This window comes from Cryptomeria japonica, unplaced genomic scaffold, assembly GCF_030272615.1.
Source record: "Cryptomeria japonica unplaced genomic scaffold, Sugi_1.0 HiC_scaffold_764, whole genome shotgun sequence".
Classification (NCBI taxonomy): domain Eukaryota; kingdom Viridiplantae; phylum Streptophyta; class Pinopsida; order Cupressales; family Cupressaceae; genus Cryptomeria; species Cryptomeria japonica.
The window spans coordinates 33,874-53,507 of NW_026729531.1; the positions used below are offsets into that span (position 1 = coordinate 33,874).

Below are 19,634 nucleotides of genomic sequence, written 5' to 3' on the forward strand. Positions count from 1 at the left end.
TGGAACGCATTTGTGGTCCTTGGGTCCCATTTTGCATCCCGAAACTTGTGTTTTGGTGCTTGATCCCTATTTTGGGTGCCCACCTTGCACCAAGTGCGCACCCGGGGCAAACCGAGCGCCTTGGTGCACCGGGGCAAGATCGAGCGTGCACCCGAGGCGCCCCGAACATGCACCAAGGTGCACTCGGCCCACATGTGAGCGCAGGTCGTTGCGCCCGAGGTGGTGTGTGGGCACCGCGTTGCAGACGGGACACTGCACGCACACGACGCCCCCTCCAGGTGCACGCACGTAGGCCGGGCCGGGTGCACACCCGACGCCCTAGCAAGGTGCGCGCACCCGGGCAGGGCTCACACTTGGCGAACGGGGCGCACTTCGCGAGGGAGGGTGTGCACCTCGACGGGGGTGGGTGGCCGGGGTGGATTCGCACGTGGGTCGCGGTTTGCTAAGTACACACTGCGACAAGCTCATAACGGGTGCGATCATACCAGCGTTAGTGCACCGGATCCCATCAGAACTCCGCAGTTAAGCGCGCTTGGGCCGGAGTAGTACTGGGATGGGTGACCTCCCGGGAAGTCCCGGTGTTGCACCCTTTTTTAGTTTTTCGCCGGGCGTCGCAATGCTATTTGAATAAACCTTTTGCCCGTTTGCGTTCTCGTCGGGGCCGGGCCGGGCCGGGGTGCGCTGCCCGCACTACCGCGCGCGCGGGGGCGACACCGAGCGCGCACCCGAGGCGCCCCGAGCACACAGGCCACGGTGCAACCCGGGCGTTGTGCGCGCACCCCGGTGCGCCCGAGGTGCTGCGCGCGCACCCAGGTGAAATCGGTGTGCACCTCGGCCAGTGCGCGCTCGGTCGAGTCGCGCACGTTGGCCAAGGTGCACGGTGATGTTTCTTACTCTAAGGTTCCGCACCAGACGCCCGGGACAGGTGAGCGAAGCTGGGCGGGGCCGGGTGCGCGGCCGGGGCAGGTGCACGCAGCTGGAGAGAGCTTTGGAGCACACTTCGGAGCGCACCAATGATGCGCTCCATTCAAAAGTTTCCTGAAAAGGCAAAAAAAGTTGAGATTATAGAATTTCCCACTTGAGAGATTGTAAAAAAAAAAAATTTAAAATGAAGGAAACGCGGGTGCCAAGGTGTGCGCAGCCCAGCCAAGGTGTGCGCACCAAGGCGCCCACCCTGGCGAAGGTGCACGCAAGGTGCGCACCCGAGGCAAACCGGACAATTAACCCAACTTTCGACTTCGCGCGCACCTTGGAGCGCACTTCGGAGCGCTCCTTGGTGCGCACCAATCTTGGGCACCTCGGAGTGCACCATGGCGCCCACCAAGGTGCGCACCCGGGGCAAACCGAGCTCCGACTTCGTGCGCACCTTGGAGCGCACGAAAGGTGCGCACCATGGCGCCCACCAAGGTGCGCAGCCCAGCCAAGGCGTGCGCATCAAGGTGCGCACCCTGGCGAAGGTGCGCACCCGGGGCAAACCGAGCTCCGACTTCGTGCGCACCTTGGAGCGCACAAAAGGTGCGCAACCCAGCCAAGGTGTGCGCACCCCGGTCAAACCGAGCTCCGAATCGTGCGCACCAGAGGTGCACGCCATCGTGCGCACCTTGGAGCACACTTCGGAGCCCTCCTTGGTGCGCGCCGATGTTGCGCACCTCGGAGCGCACCCGGGGAAAACAATGCAATTAACCCGACTTTCGACTTCGTGGGCACCTCGGAGCGCTCTCGGGTTCGCACCTCGGAGCACACCGAGGTGCGCACCTTTGATGCGCTGCCTTCACCAATTTCCAGAAAAGGCAAGAAAACATTGAGAAGGTGTGCGCACCGAGGTGCCCACCCTGGCGAAGGTGCACGCGAGGTGCGCACCCGGGGCAAACCGGGCTCCGACTTCGTGCACGCCGCACCTTGGAGCACACTTCGGAGCGCTCCTTGGTGCGCACCAGGGCGCGCAACCCAGCCGAGGTGCCCACCCCGGCGAAGGTGCACGCGAGGTGCGCACCCGGGGCAAACCGGGCTCCGACTTCGTGCACGCCATGGTGCCCACCGCGGCGAAGGTGCACGCGAGGTGCGCACCCGGGGCAAACCGGGCTCCGACTTCGTGCACGCCGCACCTTGGAGCACACTTCGGAGCGCTCCTTGGTGCGCACCATGGTGCCCACCAGGGCGCGCAACCCCGCCGAAGGTGCACGCGAGGTGCGCACCCGGGGCAAACCGGGCTCCGACTTCGTGCACGCCGCACCTTGGAGCACACTTCGGAGCGCTCCTTGGTGCGCACCATGGTGCCCACCAGGGCGCGCAACCCCGCCGAAGGTGCACGCGAGGTGCGCACCCGGGGCAAACCGGGCTCCGACTTCGTGCACGCCATGGTGCGCACCGCGGCGAAGGTGCGCACCCGGGGCAAACCGGGCTCCGACTTCGTGCACGCCGCACCTTGGAGCACACTTCGGAGCGCTCCTTGGTGCGCACCAGGGCGCGCAACCCAGCCGAGGTGCCCACCCCGGCGAAGGTGCACGCGAGGTGCGTACCCGGGGCAAACCGGGCTCCGACTTCGTGCACGCCGCACCTTGGAGCACACTTCGGAGCGCTCCTTGGTGCGCACCATGGTGCCCACCAGGCCGCGCAACCCAGCCAAGGTGTGCGCACCAAGGTGCACGCGAGGTGCGCACCCGGGGCAAACCGGGGTCCGACTTCGTGCACGCCGCACCTTGGAGCACACATCGGGGCGCTCCCGGGTTCGCACCGGCGTTGCGCACCGTGGTGGGCACCTCGGAGCACACCAAGGTGGGCAGCGAGGTGCGCACCTTTGATGCGATGCCTTCACTAATTTCCATAAAAGGCAAAAAAAAAACGAGATTTTAAAATTTCCGTTTTGAAAGATAGTGAGAAAAAGGGAATGCTGGTGCCATCTTGAGCCCGCCCTGGTGCGCAGCCCAGCCAAGGTGTGCGCACCAAGGTGCCCACCCTGGCGAAGGTGCGCGCCCGGGCAATTAACCCAACTTCCAACTTCGCGCGCGCCAGGGTGGGAGCGCACCCAACAACCGGGCCTGGGAAGAGCCAATGCGAGAAACCCCACCAAACGCTCTGACAAAAAAAGAGGGGGCGCTCCAGTAACCCCGCTTCGGAGCGCACCCTGGGCAAACCCAGCCAAGGTGCCCACCCCGGCCAAGGTGCAGGCGAGGTGCGCACCCGGGGCAAACCGGGCTCCGACAACGTGCACGCCGCACCTTGGAGCACACTTCGTAGCGCTCCCGGGTGCGCACCTCAGAGCACACCAAGGTGGGCAGCGAGGTGCGCACCTTTGATGCGCTGCCTTCACTAATTTCCAGAAAAGGCAAAAAAAAAAGGAGATTTTAAAATTTCCGTTTTGAAAGATAGTGAAAAAAACGGAACGCGCGTGCCATCTTGAGCCCGCCCTGGTGCGCAGCCCAGGTAAGGTGCCCACCCTGGCAAAGGTGCGCACCCGGGCAATTAACCCTACTTCCGACTTCGTGCGCGCCAGGGTGGCAACCGGGCCTCGGAAGAGCCAATGCGAGAAACCCCACCAAACGCTCCGACAAAAAAAGAGGCGGCGCTCCAATAACCCCGCTTCGGAGCGCAGCCGGGGCAAACCCAGCCAAGGTGCCCACCCCGACGAAGGTGCACGCGAGGTGCGCACCCGGGGCAAACCGGGCTCCGACAACGTGCACGCAGCACCTTGGAGCACACTTCGAAGCACTCCCGGGTGCCCACCGGCGTTGCGCACCGTGGTGGGCAGCGAGGTGCGCACCTTTGATGCGCTGCCTTCACTAATTTCCAGAAAAAGGCAAAAAAAAATGAGATTTTAAAATTTCCGTTTTGAAAGATAGTGAAAAAAAAGGAACGCGGGTGCCATCTTGAGCCCGCCCTGGTGCGCAGCCCAGGCAAGGCATGCGCACCAAGGTGCCCACCCGAGGTGCACACCCGGGGCAAACCGGGCTCCGACTTCGTGCAGGCCGCACCTTGGAGCACACTTCGGAGCGCTCCTTGGTGCGCACCATGGTGCCCACCAGGGCGCGCAACCCAGCCAAGGTCTGCACACCAAGGTGCCCACCCCGGCGAAGGTGCACGCGAGGTGCGCACCCGGGGCAAACCGGGCTCCGACTTCGTGCACGCCATGGTGCCCACCGCGGCGAAGGTGCACGCGAGGTGCGCACCCGGGGCAAACCGGGCTCCGACTTCGTGCACGCCGCACCTTGGAGCACACTTCGGAGCGCTCCTTGGTGCGCACCATGGTGCCCACCAGGGCGCGCAACCCAGCCAAGGTGTGCGCACCAAGGTGCACGCGAGGTGCGCACCCGGGGCAAACCGGGGTCCGACTTCGTGCACGCCGCACCTTGGAGCACACATCGGAGCGCTCCCAGGTTCGCACCAGCGTTGCGCACCTTTGATGCGCTGCCTTCACTAATTTCCAGAAAAGGCAAAAAAAAACGATATTTTAAAATTTCCGTTCTGAAAGATAGTGAAAAAAACGGAACGCGGGTGCCATCTTGAGCCCTTCCTGGTGCGCAGCCCAGGCAAGTTGTGCGCACCAAGGTGCCCACCCTGGCGGAGGTGCGCGCCCGGGGCAAACCGGGCTCCGACTTCGTGCACTGCATGGTGCCCACCAAGGCGCGCAACCCAGCCAAGGTGCCCACCGCAGCGAAGGTGCACGCGAGGTGCACACCCGGGGCAAACCGGGCTCCGACTTCGTGCACGCCGCACCTTGGAGCACACTTCAGAGCGCTCCTTGGTGCGCACCAGGGCGCGCAACCCAGCCGAGGTGCCCACCCCGGCGAAGGTGCACGCGAGGTGCGCACCCGGGGCAAACCGGGCTCCGACTTCGTGCACGCCATGGTGCCCACCGCGGCGAAGGTGCGCACCCGGGGCAAACCGGGCTCCGACTTCGTGCACGCCGCACCTTGGAGCACACTTCGGAGCGCTCCTTGGTGCGCACCATGGTGCCCACCAGGCCGCGCAACCCAGCCAAGGTGTGCGCACCAAGGTGCACGCGAGGTGCGCACCCGGGGCAAACCGGGGTCCGACTTCGTGCACGCCGCACCTTGGAGCACACATCGGGGCGCTCCCGGGTTCGCACCGGCGTTGCGCACCGTGGTGGGCACCTCGGAGCACACCAAGGTGGGCAGCGCGGTGCGCACCTTTGATGCGATGCCTTCACTAATTTCCATAAAAGGCAAAAAAAAAACGAGATTTTAAAATTTCCGTTTTGAAAGATAGTGAGAAAAAGGGAATGCTGGTGCCATCTTGAGCCCGCCCTGGTGCGCAGCCCAGCCAAGGTTTGCGCACCAAGGTGCCCACCCTGGCGAAGGTGCGCGCCCGGGCAATTAACCCAACTTCCAACTTCGCGCGCGCCAGGGTGGGAGCGCACCCAACAACCGGGCCTGGGAAGAGCCAATGCGAGAAACCCCACCAAACTCTCTGACAAAAAAAGAGGGGGCGCTCCAGTAACCCCGCTTCGGAGCGCACCCTGGGCAAACCCAGCCAAGGTGCCCACCCCGGCCAAGGTGCAGGCGAGGTGCGCACCCGGGGCAAACCGGGCTCCGACAACGTGCACGCCGCACCTTGGAGCACACTTCGTAGCGCTCCCGGGTGCGCACCTCAGAGCACACCAAGGTGGGCAGCGAGGTGCGCACCTTTGATGCGCTGCCTTCACTAATTTCCAGAAAAGGCAAAAAAAAAAGGAGATTTTAAAATTTCCGTTTTGAAAGATAGTGAAAAAAACGGAACGCGCGTGCCATCTTGAGCCCGCCCTGGTGCGCAGCCCAGGTAAGGTGCCACCCTGGCAAAGGTGCGCACCCGGGCAATTAACCCTACTTCCGACTTCGTGCGCGCCAGGGTGGCAACCGGGCCTCGGAAGAGCCAATGCGAGAAACCCCACCAAACGCTCCGACAAAAAAAGAGGCGGCGCTCCAATAACCCCGCTTCGGAGCGCAGCCGGGGCAAACCAAGCCAAGGTGCCCACCCCGACGAAGGTGCACGCGAGGTGCGCACCCGGGGCAAACCGGGCTCCGACAACGTGCACGCAGCACCTTGGAGCACACTTCGAAGCACTCCCGGGTGCCCACCGGCGTTGCGCACCGTGGTGGGCAGCGAGGTGCGCACCTTTGATGCGCTGCCTTCACTAATTTCCAGAAAAAGGCAAAAAAAAATGAGATTTTAAAATTTCCGTTTTGAAAGATAGTGAAAAAAAAGGAACGCGGGTGCCATCTTGAGCCCGCCCTGGTGCGCAGCCCAGGCAAGGCATGCGCACCAAGGTGCCCACCCGAGGTGCACACCCGGGGCAAACCGGGCTCCGACTTCGTGCAGGCCGCACCTTGGAGCACACTTCGGAGCGCTCCTTGGTGCGCACCATGGTGCCCACCAGGGCGCACCCGAGGCAAACCGGGCTCCGACTTCGTGCACGCCGCACCTTGGAGCACACATCGGAGCGCTCCCAGGTTCGCACCAGCGTTGCGCACCTTTGATGCGCTGCCTTCACTAATTTCCAGAAAAGGCAAAAAAAAACGATATTTTAAAATTTCCGTTCTGAAAGATAGTGAAAAAAACGGAACGCGGGTGCCATCTTGAGCCCTTCCTGATGCGCAGCCCAGGCAAGTTGTGCGCACCAAGGTGCCCACCCTGGCGGAGGTGCGCGCCCGGGGCAAACCGGGCTCCGACTTCGTGCACTGCATGGTGCCCACCAAGGCGCGCAACCCAGCCAAGGTGCCCACCGCAGCGAAGGTGCACGCGAGGTGCGCACCCGAGGTGCACACCCGGGGCAAACCGGGCTCCGACTTCGTGCACGCCGCACCTTGGAGCACACTTCAGAGCGCTCCTTGGTACGCACCAGGGCGCGCAACCCAGCCAAGGTGCTCACCCCGGCGAAGGTGCACGCGAGGTGCGCACCCGGGGCAAACCGGGCTCGGACTTCGTGCACGCCGCACCTTGGAGCACACATCGGAGCGCTCCCGGGTTCGCACCAGCATTGCGCACCTTTGATGCGCTGCCTTCACTAATTTCCAGAAAAGGCAAAAAAAAGAAAAAAATGAGATTTTAAAATTTCCGTTTTGAAAGATAGTGAAAAAAACGGAACGCGGGTGCCATCTTGAGCCCGCCCTGGTGTGCAGCCCAGGCAAGTTGTGCGCACCAAGGCACCCACCCTGGCCAAGGTGGGTCACGGGGTGGGTCCTAGGGTGGGTAACGGGGTGGGTACTAAGGTGCGTGCCAAGGTGGGTCATAGGGTGGGTGCCAAGGTGGGCACCAGGGTGGGTGTGCACCAACCCTAGCCAGGGTAGGTCACGGGGTGGTTGTCGGGGTGGGCGTCAAGGAGCCAAGGTGGGTGGCAAGTAGCCAAGTTGCGTGCCAAGGTGGGTGTCGGGGTGGGTGCCAAGGATCCAAGGTGGGTGCCAAGGAACCAAGGTGGGTGTCTGGGTGGGTGCCGAGGTGGGAGCCAGGGTGGGTCCCAAGGTGAGTGCAAAGGTGGGTGCCAGGGTCAAGGTGAGTGCCAATGTGGGTTCCAAGGTGCCAGGGTCAGGGTGAGTGCCAATGTGGGTTCAAAGGTGCTAAGTTGGGTGCGAGGTTGGGTGCGAGGGTGGGTGGGTGCCAAGGTGTGCTAGGTGGAAGCCCGGGTGGGTCGGCATCCCATGGGTGTCGAGTTGGGTGCCTGATGGGTGCTTCTTGTCAAGTTTTAGTCGTCGGGACTCATTTCGAGCCTTAGAGGTCGTTTCTTGTCCGGTTGCCCTGTCTTCGACCTGGGAACCCAATTTTGGTCCTCGGGTCCCATTTTTTTTTGTCTCGCATCCCACTTTTGGCCTGTGGCCTTTTCGGGGTCGATTCTCGTTTTGGGCATCAGAGCATGTTTCTTCTCCTAAAACCCAATATTTGTTTATTAAGTCTCGGAACACATTTTTGTTCTCGTGGACCCATCATGGGTCTTGGAACGCATTTGTGGTCCTTGGGTCCCATTTTGCATCCCGAAACTTGTGTTTTGGTGCTTGATCCCTATTTTGGGTGCCCACCTTGCACCAAGTGCGCACCCGGGGCAAACCGAGCGCCTTGGTGCACCGGGGCAAGATCGAGCGTGCACCCGAGGCGCCCCGAACATGCACCAAGGTGCACTCGGCCCACATGTGAGCGCAGGTCGTTGCGCCCGAGGTGGTGTGTGGGCACCGCGTTGCAGACGGGACACTGCACGCACACGACGCCCCCTCCAGGTGCACGCACGTAGGCCGGGCCGGGTGCACACCCGACGCCCTAGCAAGGTGCGCGCACCCGGGCAGGGCTCACACTTGGCGAACGGGGCGCACTTCGCGAGGGAGGGTGTGCACCTCGACGGGGGTGGGTGGCCGGGGTGGATTCGCACGTGGGTCGCGGTTTGCTAAGTACACACTGCGACAAGCTCATAACGGGTGCGATCATACCAGCGTTAGTGCACCGGATCCCATCAGAACTCCGCAGTTAAGCGCGCTTGGGCCGGAGTAGTACTGGGATGGGTGACCTCCCGGGAAGTCCCGGTGTTGCACCCTTTTTTAGTTTTTCGCCGGGCGTCGCAATGCTATTTGAATAAACCTTTTGCCCGTTTGCGTTCTCGTCGGGGCCGGGCCGGGCCGGGGTGCGCTGCCCGCACTACCGCGCGCGCGGGGGCGACACCGAGCGCGCACCCGAGGCGCCCCGAGCACACAGGCCACGGTGCAACCCGGGCGTTGTGCGCGCACCCCGGTGCGCCCGAGGTGCTGCGCGCGCACCCAGGTGAAATCGGTGTGCACCTCGGCCAGTGCGCGCTCGGTCGAGTCGCGCACGTTGGCCAAGGTGCACGGTGATGTTTCTTACTCTAAGGTTCCGCACCAGACGCCCGGGACAGGTGAGCGAAGCTGGGCGGGGCCGGGTGCGCGGCCGGGGCAGGTGCACGCAGCTGGAGAGAGCTTTGGAGCACACTTCGGAGCGCACCAATGATGCGCTCCATTCAAAAGTTTCCTGAAAAGGCAAAAAAAGTTGAGATTATAGAATTTCCCACTTGAGAGATTGTAAAAAAAAAAAATTTAAAATGAAGGAAACGCGGGTGCCAAGGTGTGCGCAGCCCAGCCAAGGTGTGCGCACCAAGGCGCCCACCCTGGCGAAGGTGCACGCAAGGTGCGCACCCGAGGCAAACCGGACAATTAACCCAACTTTCGACTTCGCGCGCACCTTGGAGCGCACTTCGGAGCGCTCCTTGGTGCGCACCAATCTTGGGCACCTCGGAGTGCACCATGGCGCCCACCAAGGTGCGCACCCGGGGCAAACCGAGCTCCGACTTCGTGCGCACCTTGGAGCGCACGAAAGGTGCGCACCATGGCGCCCACCAAGGTGCGCAGCCCAGCCAAGGCGTGCGCATCAAGGTGCGCACCCTGGCGAAGGTGCGCACCCGGGGCAAACCGAGCTCCGACTTCGTGCGCACCTTGGAGCGCACAAAAGGTGCGCAACCCAGCCAAGGTGTGCGCACCCCGGTCAAACCGAGCTCCGAATCGTGCGCACCAGAGGTGCACGCCATCGTGCGCACCTTGGAGCACACTTCGGAGCCCTCCTTGGTGCGCGCCGATGTTGCGCACCTCGGAGCGCACCCGGGGAAAACAATGCAATTAACCCGACTTTCGACTTCGTGGGCACCTCGGAGCGCTCTCGGGTTCGCACCTCGGAGCACACCGAGGTGCGCACCTTTGATGCGCTGCCTTCACCAATTTCCAGAAAAGGCAAGAAAACATTGAGAAGGTGTGCGCACCGAGGTGCCCACCCTGGCGAAGGTGCACGCGAGGTGCGCACCCGGGGCAAACCGGGCTCCGACTTCGTGCACGCCGCACCTTGGAGCACACTTCGGAGCGCTCCTTGGTGCGCACCAGGGCGCGCAACCCAGCCGAGGTGCCCACCCCGGCGAAGGTGCACGCGAGGTGCGCACCCGGGGCAAACCGGGCTCCGACTTCGTGCACGCCATGGTGCCCACCGCGGCGAAGGTGCACGCGAGGTGCGCACCCGGGGCAAACCGGGCTCCGACTTCGTGCACGCCGCACCTTGGAGCACACTTCGGAGCGCTCCTTGGTGCGCACCATGGTGCCCACCAGGGCGCGCAACCCCGCCGAAGGTGCACGCGAGGTGCGCACCCGGGGCAAACCGGGCTCCGACTTCGTGCACGCCGCACCTTGGAGCACACTTCGGAGCGCTCCTTGGTGCGCACCATGGTGCCCACCAGGGCGCGCAACCCCGCCGAAGGTGCACGCGAGGTGCGCACCCGGGGCAAACCGGGCTCCGACTTCGTGCACGCCATGGTGCGCACCGCGGCGAAGGTGCGCACCCGGGGCAAACCGGGCTCCGACTTCGTGCACGCCGCACCTTGGAGCACACTTCGGAGCGCTCCTTGGTGCGCACCAGGGCGCGCAACCCAGCCGAGGTGCCCACCCCGGCGAAGGTGCACGCGAGGTGCGTACCCGGGGCAAACCGGGCTCCGACTTCGTGCACGCCGCACCTTGGAGCACACTTCGGAGCGCTCCTTGGTGCGCACCATGGTGCCCACCAGGCCGCGCAACCCAGCCAAGGTGTGCGCACCAAGGTGCACGCGAGGTGCGCACCCGGGGCAAACCGGGGTCCGACTTCGTGCACGCCGCACCTTGGAGCACACATCGGGGCGCTCCCGGGTTCGCACCGGCGTTGCGCACCGTGGTGGGCACCTCGGAGCACACCAAGGTGGGCAGCGAGGTGCGCACCTTTGATGCGATGCCTTCACTAATTTCCATAAAAGGCAAAAAAAAAACGAGATTTTAAAATTTCCGTTTTGAAAGATAGTGAGAAAAAGGGAATGCTGGTGCCATCTTGAGCCCGCCCTGGTGCGCAGCCCAGCCAAGGTGTGCGCACCAAGGTGCCCACCCTGGCGAAGGTGCGCGCCCGGGCAATTAACCCAACTTCCAACTTCGCGCGCGCCAGGGTGGGAGCGCACCCAACAACCGGGCCTGGGAAGAGCCAATGCGAGAAACCCCACCAAACGCTCTGACAAAAAAAGAGGGGGCGCTCCAGTAACCCCGCTTCGGAGCGCACCCTGGGCAAACCCAGCCAAGGTGCCCACCCCGGCCAAGGTGCAGGCGAGGTGCGCACCCGGGGCAAACCGGGCTCCGACAACGTGCACGCCGCACCTTGGAGCACACTTCGTAGCGCTCCCGGGTGCGCACCTCAGAGCACACCAAGGTGGGCAGCGAGGTGCGCACCTTTGATGCGCTGCCTTCACTAATTTCCAGAAAAGGCAAAAAAAAAAGGAGATTTTAAAATTTCCGTTTTGAAAGATAGTGAAAAAAACGGAACGCGCGTGCCATCTTGAGCCCGCCCTGGTGCGCAGCCCAGGTAAGGTGCCCACCCTGGCAAAGGTGCGCACCCGGGCAATTAACCCTACTTCCGACTTCGTGCGCGCCAGGGTGGCAACCGGGCCTCGGAAGAGCCAATGCGAGAAACCCCACCAAACGCTCCGACAAAAAAAGAGGCGGCGCTCCAATAACCCCGCTTCGGAGCGCAGCCGGGGCAAACCCAGCCAAGGTGCCCACCCCGACGAAGGTGCACGCGAGGTGCGCACCCGGGGCAAACCGGGCTCCGACAACGTGCACGCAGCACCTTGGAGCACACTTCGAAGCACTCCCGGGTGCCCACCGGCGTTGCGCACCGTGGTGGGCAGCGAGGTGCGCACCTTTGATGCGCTGCCTTCACTAATTTCCAGAAAAAGGCAAAAAAAAATGAGATTTTAAAATTTCCGTTTTGAAAGATAGTGAAAAAAAAGGAACGCGGGTGCCATCTTGAGCCCGCCCTGGTGCGCAGCCCAGGCAAGGCATGCGCACCAAGGTGCCCACCCGAGGTGCACACCCGGGGCAAACCGGGCTCCGACTTCGTGCAGGCCGCACCTTGGAGCACACTTCGGAGCGCTCCTTGGTGCGCACCATGGTGCCCACCAGGGCGCGCAACCCAGCCAAGGTCTGCACACTAAGGTGCCCACCCCGGCGAAGGTGCACGCGAGGTGCGCACCCGGGGCAAACCGGGCTCCGACTTCGTGCACGCCATGGTGCCCACCGCGGCGAAGGTGCACGCGAGGTGCGCACCCGGGGCAAACCGGGCTCCGACTTCGTGCACGCCGCACCTTGGAGCACACTTCGGAGCGCTCCTTGGTGCGCACCATGGTGCCCACCAGGGCGCGCAACCCAGCCAAGGTGTGCGCACCAAGGTGCACGCGAGGTGCGCACCCGGGGCAAACCGGGGTCCGACTTCGTGCACGCCGCACCTTGGAGCACACATCGGAGCGCTCCCAGGTTCGCACCAGCGTTGCGCACCTTTGATGCGCTGCCTTCACTAATTTCCAGAAAAGGCAAAAAAAAACGATATTTTAAAATTTCCGTTCTGAAAGATAGTGAAAAAAACGGAACGCGGGTGCCATCTTGAGCCCTTCCTGGTGCGCAGCCCAGGCAAGTTGTGCGCACCAAGGTGCCCACCCTGGCGGAGGTGCGCGCCCGGGGCAAACCGGGCTCCGACTTCGTGCACTGCATGGTGCCCACCAAGGCGCGCAACCCAGCCAAGGTGCCCACCGCAGCGAAGGTGCACGCGAGGTGCACACCCGGGGCAAACCGGGCTCCGACTTCGTGCACGCCGCACCTTGGAGCACACTTCAGAGCGCTCCTTGGTGCGCACCAGGGCGCGCAACCCAGCCGAGGTGCCCACCCCGGCGAAGGTGCACGCGAGGTGCGCACCCGGGGCAAACCGGGCTCCGACTTCGTGCACGCCATGGTGCCCACCGCGGCGAAGGTGCGCACCCGGGGCAAACCGGGCTCCGACTTCGTGCACGCCGCACCTTGGAGCACACTTCGGAGCGCTCCTTGGTGCGCACCATGGTGCCCACCAGGCCGCGCAACCCAGCCAAGGTGTGCGCACCAAGGTGCACGCGAGGTGCGCACCCGGGGCAAACCGGGGTCCGACTTCGTGCACGCCGCACCTTGGAGCACACATCGGGGCGCTCCCGGGTTCGCACCGGCGTTGCGCACCGTGGTGGGCACCTCGGAGCACACCAAGGTGGGCAGCGAGGTGCGCACCTTTGATGCGATGCCTTCACTAATTTCCATAAAAGGCAAAAAAAAAACGAGATTTTAAAATTTCCGTTTTGAAAGATAGTGAGAAAAAGGGAATGCTGGTGCCATCTTGAGCCCGCCCTGGTGCGCAGCCCAGCCAAGGTTTGCGCACCAAGGTGCCCACCCTGGCGAAGGTGCGCGCCCGGGCAATTAACCCAACTTCCAACTTCGCGCGCGCCAGGGTGGGAGCGCACCCAACAACCGGGCCTGGGAAGAGCCAATGCGAGAAACCCCACCAAACTCTCTGACAAAAAAAGAGGGGGCGCTCCAGTAACCCCGCTTCGGAGCGCACCCTGGGCAAACCCAGCCAAGGTGCCCACCCCGGCCAAGGTGCAGGCGAGGTGCGCACCCGGGGCAAACCGGGCTCCGACAACGTGCACGCCGCACCTTGGAGCACACTTCGTAGCGCTCCCGGGTGCGCACCTCAGAGCACACCAAGGTGGGCAGCGAGGTGCGCACCTTTGATGCGCTGCCTTCACTAATTTCCAGAAAAGGCAAAAAAAAAAGGAGATTTTAAAATTTCCGTTTTGAAAGATAGTGAAAAAAACGGAACGCGCGTGCCATCTTGAGCCCGCCCTGGTGCGCAGCCCAGGTAAGGTGCCACCCTGGCAAAGGTGCGCACCCGGGCAATTAACCCTACTTCCGACTTCGTGCGCGCCAGGGTGGCAACCGGGCCTCGGAAGAGCCAATGCGAGAAACCCCACCAAACGCTCCGACAAAAAAAGAGGCGGCGCTCCAATAACCCCGCTTCGGAGCGCAGCCGGGGCAAACCAAGCCAAGGTGCCCACCCCGACGAAGGTGCACGCGAGGTGCGCACCCGGGGCAAACCGGGCTCCGACAACGTGCACGCAGCACCTTGGAGCACACTTCGAAGCACTCCCGGGTGCCCACCGGCGTTGCGCACCGTGGTGGGCAGCGAGGTGCGCACCTTTGATGCGCTGCCTTCACTAATTTCCAGAAAAAGGCAAAAAAAAATGAGATTTTAAAATTTCCGTTTTGAAAGATAGTGAAAAAAAAGGAACGCGGGTGCCATCTTGAGCCCGCCCTGGTGCGCAGCCCAGGCAAGGCATGCGCACCAAGGTGCCCACCCGAGGTGCACACCCGGGGCAAACCGGGCTCCGACTTCGTGCAGGCCGCACCTTGGAGCACACTTCGGAGCGCTCCTTGGTGCGCACCATGGTGCCCACCAGGGCGCACCCGAGGCAAACCGGGCTCCGACTTCGTGCACGCCGCACCTTGGAGCACACATCGGAGCGCTCCCAGGTTCGCACCAGCGTTGCGCACCTTTGATGCGCTGCCTTCACTAATTTCCAGAAAAGGCAAAAAAAAACGATATTTTAAAATTTCCGTTCTGAAAGATAGTGAAAAAAACGGAACGCGGGTGCCATCTTGAGCCCTTCCTGATGCGCAGCCCAGGCAAGTTGTGCGCACCAAGGTGCCCACCCTGGCGGAGGTGCGCGCCCGGGGCAAACCGGGCTCCGACTTCGTGCACTGCATGGTGCCCACCAAGGCGCGCAACCCAGCCAAGGTGCCCACCGCAGCGAAGGTGCACGCGAGGTGCGCACCCGAGGTGCACACCCGGGGCAAACCGGGCTCCGACTTCGTGCACGCCGCACCTTGGAGCACACTTCAGAGCGCTCCTTGGTACGCACCAGGGCGCGCAACCCAGCCAAGGTGCTCACCCCGGCGAAGGTGCACGCGAGGTGCGCACCCGGGGCAAACCGGGCTCGGACTTCGTGCACGCCGCACCTTGGAGCACACATCGGAGCGCTCCCGGGTTCGCACCAGCATTGCGCACCTTTGATGCGCTGCCTTCACTAATTTCCAGAAAAGGCAAAAAAAAGAAAAAAATGAGATTTTAAAATTTCCGTTTTGAAAGATAGTGAAAAAAACGGAACGCGGGTGCCATCTTGAGCCCGCCCTGGTGTGCAGCCCAGGCAAGTTGTGCGCACCAAGGCACCCACCCTGGCCAAGGTGGGTCACGGGGTGGGTCCTAGGGTGGGTAACGGGGTGGGTACTAAGGTGCGTGCCAAGGTGGGTCATAGGGTGGGTGCCAAGGTGGGCACCAGGGTGGGTGTGCACCAACCCTAGCCAGGGTAGGTCACGGGGTGGTTGTCGGGGTGGGCGTCAAGGAGCCAAGGTGGGTGGCAAGTAGCCAAGTTGCGTGCCAAGGTGGGTGTCGGGGTGGGTGCCAAGGATCCAAGGTGGGTGCCAAGGAACCAAGGTGGGTGTCTGGGTGGGTGCCGAGGTGGGAGCCAGGGTGGGTCCCAAGGTGAGTGCAAAGGTGGGTGCCAGGGTCAAGGTGAGTGCCAATGTGGGTTCCAAGGTGCCAGGGTCAGGGTGAGTGCCAATGTGGGTTCAAAGGTGCTAAGTTGGGTGCGAGGTTGGGTGCGAGGGTGGGTGGGTGCCAAGGTGTGCTAGGTGGAAGCCCGGGTGGGTCGGCATCCCATGGGTGTCGAGTTGGGTGCCTGATGGGTGCTTCTTGTCAAGTTTTAGTCGTCGGGACTCATTTCGAGCCTTAGAGGTCGTTTCTTGTCCGGTTGCCCTGTCTTCGACCTGGGAACCCAATTTTGGTCCTCGGGTCCCATTTTTTTTTGTCTCGCATCCCACTTTTGGCCTGTGGCCTTTTCGGGGTCGATTCTCGTTTTGGGCATCAGAGCATGTTTCTTCTCCTAAAACCCAATATTTGTTTATTAAGTCTCGGAACACATTTTTGTTCTCGTGGACCCATCATGGGTCTTGGAACGCATTTGTGGTCCTTGGGTCCCATTTTGCATCCCGAAACTTGTGTTTTGGTGCTTGATCCCTATTTTGGGTGCCCACCTTGCACCAAGTGCGCACCCGGGGCAAACCGAGCGCCTTGGTGCACCGGGGCAAGATCGAGCGTGCACCCGAGGCGCCCCGAACATGCACCAAGGTGCACTCGGCCCACATGTGAGCGCAGGTCGTTGCGCCCGAGGTGGTGTGTGGGCACCGCGTTGCAGACGGGACACTGCACGCACACGACGCCCCCTCCAGGTGCACGCACGTAGGCCGGGCCGGGTGCACACCCGACGCCCTAGCAAGGTGCGCGCACCCGGGCAGGGCTCACACTTGGCGAACGGGGCGCACTTCGCGAGGGAGGGTGTGCACCTCGACGGGGGTGGGTGGCCGGGGTGGATTCGCACGTGGGTCGCGGTTTGCTAAGTACACACTGCGACAAGCTCATAACGGGTGCGATCATACCAGCGTTAGTGCACCGGATCCCATCAGAACTCCGCAGTTAAGCGCGCTTGGGCCGGAGTAGTACTGGGATGGGTGACCTCCCGGGAAGTCCCGGTGTTGCAACCCTTTTTTAGTTTTTCCGCCGGGCGTCGCAATGCTATTTGAATAAACCTTTGCCCGTTTGCGTTCTCGTCGGGGCCGGGCCGGGCCGGGGTGCGCTGCCCGCACTACCGCGCGCCGCGGGGGCGACACCGAGCGCGCACCCGAGAGCGCCCCGAGCACACAGGCCCACGGTGCAACCCGGGCGTTGTGCGCGCACCCCGGTGCGCCCGAGGTGCTGCGCGCAGCACCCAGGTGAAATCGGTGTGCACCTCGGCCAGTGCGCGCTCGGTCGAGTCGCGCACGTTGGCCAAGGTGCACGGTGATGTTTCTTACTCTAAGGTTCCGCACCAAGACGCCCGGGACAGGTGAGCGAAGCTGGGCGGGGCCGGGTGCGCGGCCGGGGCAGGTGCACGCTAGCTGGAGAGAGCTTTGGAGCACACTTCGGAGCGCACCAATGATGCGCTCCATTCAAAAGTTTCCTGAAAAGGCAAAAAAAGTTGAGATTATAGAATTTCCCACTTGAGAGATTGTAAAAAAAAAAAATTTAAATGAAGGAAACGCGGGTGCCAAGGTGTGCGCAGCCCAGCCAAGGTGTGCGCACCAAGGCGCCCACCTGGCGAAGGTGCACGCAAGGTGCGCACCCGAGGCCAAACCGGACAATTAACCCAACTTTCGACTTCGCGCGCACCTTGGAGCGCACCTTCGGAGCGCTCCTTGGTGCGCACCAATCTTGGGCACCTCGGAGTGCACCATGGCGCCCACCAAGGTGCGCACCCGGGGCAAACCGAGCTCCGACTTCGTGCGCACCTTGGAGCGCACGAAAGGTGCGCACCATGGCGCCCACCAAGGTGCGCAGCCCAGCCAAGGCGTGCGCATCAAGGTGCGCACCCTGGCGAAGGTGCGCACCCGGGGCAAACCGAGCTCCGACTTCGTGCGCACCTTGGAGCGCACAAAAGGTGCGCAACCCACAGCCAAGGGTGTGCACCCCCGGTCAAACCGAGCTCCGAATCGTGCGCACCAGAGGTGCACGCCATCGTGCGCACCTTGGAGCACACTTCGGAGCCCTCCTTGGTGCGCGCCGATGTTGCGCACCTCGGAGCGCACCCGGGGAAAACAATGCAATTAACCCGACTTCCGACTTCGTGGGCACCTCGGAGCGCTCTCGGGTTCGCACCTCGGAGCACACCGAGGTGCGCACCTTTGATGCGCTGCCTTCACCAATTTCCAGAAAAGGCAAGAAAACATTGAGAAGGTGTGCGCACCGAGGTGCCCACCCTGGCGAAGTGCACGCGAGGTGCGCACACCGGGGCAAACCGGGCTCCCGACTTCGTGCCACAGCCGCACCTTGGAGCACACTTCGGAGCGCTCCTTGGTGCGCACCAGGGCGCGCAACCCAGCCGAGGTGCCCACCCCGGCGAAGGTGCACGCGAGGTGCGCACTCCGGGGCAAACCGGGCTCCGACTTCGTGCACGCCATGGTGCCCACCGCGGCGAAGGTGCACGCGAGGTGCGCACCCGGGGCAAACCGGGCTCCGACTTCGTGCACCAGCCGCACCTTGGAGCCACTTCGGAGCGCTCCTTGGTGCGCACCATGGTGCCCACCAGGGCGCGCAACCCCGCCGAAGGTGCACAGCGAGGTGCGCACCCGGGGCAAACCGGGCTCCGACTTCGTGCACGCCGCACCTTGGAGCACACTTCGGGAGCGCTCCTTGGTGCGCACCATGGTGCCCACCAGGGCGCGCAACCCCGCCGAAGGTGCACGCGAGGTGCGCACCCGGGGCAAACCGGGCTCCGACTTCGTGCACGCCATGGTGCGCACCGCGGCGAAGGTGCGCACCCGGGGCAAACCGGGCTCCGACTTCGTGCACGCCGCACCTTGGAGCACACTTCGGAGCGCTCCTTGGTGCGCACCAGGGCGCGCACCCAGCCGAGGTGCCCACCCCGGCGAAGGTGCACGCGAGGTGCGTACCCGGGGCAAACCGGGCTCCGACTTCGTGCACAGCCGCACCTTGGAGCACACTTCGGAGCGCTCCTTGGTGCGCACCATGGTGCCCACCAGGCCGCGCAACCCAGCCAAGGTGTGCGCACCAAGGTGCACGCGAGGTGCGCCACCCGGGGCAAACCGGGGTCCGACTTCGTGCACGCCGCACCTTGGAGCACACATCGGGGCGCTCCCGGGTTCGCACCTGGCGTTGCGCACCGTGTGTGGGCACCTCGGAGCACACCAAGGTGGGCAGCGAGGTGCGCACCTTTGATGCGATGCCTTCACTAATTTCCATAAAAAGGCAAAAAAAAAATGAGATTTTAAAATTTCCGTTTTGAAAGATAGTGAGAAAAAGGGAATGCTGGTGCCATCTTGAGCCCGCCCTGGTGCGCAGCCCAGCCAAGGTGTGCGCACCAAGGTGCCCACCCTGGCGAAGGTGCGCGCCCCGGGCAAATTAACCCAACTTCCAACTTCGCGCGCGCCAGGGTGGGAGCGCACCCAACAACCGGGCCTGGGAAGAGCCAATGCGAGAAACCCCACCAAACGCTCTGACAAAAAAAGAGGGGGCGCTCCAGTAACCCGCTTCGGAGCGCACCCTGGGCAAACCCAGCCAAGGTGCCCACCCCGGCCAAGGTGCAGGCGAGGTGCGCACCCCGGGGCAAAACCGGGCCTCCGACAACGTGCACGCCGCACCTTGGAGCACACTTCGTAGCGCTCCCGGGTGCGCACCTCAGAGCACACCAAGGTGGGCAGCGAGGTGCGCACCTTTGATGCGCTGCCTTCACTAATTTCCAGAAAAGGCAAAAAAAAAAGGAGATTTTAAAATTTCCGTTTTGAAAGATAGTGAAAAAAACGGAACGCGCGTGCCATCTTGAGCCGCCCTGGTGCGCAGCCCAGGTAAGGTGCCCACCCTGGCAAAGGTGCGCACCCGGGCAATTAACCCTACTTCCGACTTCGTGCGCGCCAGGGTGGCAACCGGGCCTCGGAAGAGCCAATGCGAGAAACCCACCAAACGCTCCGACAAAAAAAGAGGCGGCGCTCCAATAACCCCGCTTCGGAGCGCAGCCGGGGCAAACCCAGCCAAGGTGCCCACCCCGACGAAGGTGCACCGCGAGGTGCGCACCCGGGCAAACCGGGCTCCGACAACGTGCACGCAGCACCTTGGAGCACACTTCGAAGCACTCCCGGGTGCCCACCGGCGTTGCGCACCGTGGTGGGCAGCGAGGTGCGCACCTTTGA

At 63.2% G+C, this 19,634-nt stretch overlaps 3 non-coding genes across 3 annotated transcripts; all 3 read left to right on the top strand.

The window, feature by feature from the left end:
- The first annotated feature begins 471 nt into the window (after nucleotides 1–471).
- On the top strand, nucleotides 472–590 carry LOC131872772 (5S ribosomal RNA). Its single transcript, XR_009370859.1, has one exon. It is a non-coding gene; the product is annotated as a 5S ribosomal RNA (ribosomal RNA).
- A 7,804-nt stretch (nucleotides 591–8,394) lies between these two features.
- Nucleotides 8,395–8,513, top strand: LOC131872773 (5S ribosomal RNA). The gene has a single exon (XR_009370860.1). It is a non-coding gene; the product is annotated as a 5S ribosomal RNA (ribosomal RNA).
- A 7,804-nt stretch (nucleotides 8,514–16,317) lies between these two features.
- Nucleotides 16,318–16,436, top strand: LOC131872774 (5S ribosomal RNA). Its single transcript, XR_009370861.1, has one exon. It is a non-coding gene; the product is annotated as a 5S ribosomal RNA (ribosomal RNA).
- The last annotated feature ends 3,198 nt before the right edge of the window (nucleotides 16,437–19,634 follow it).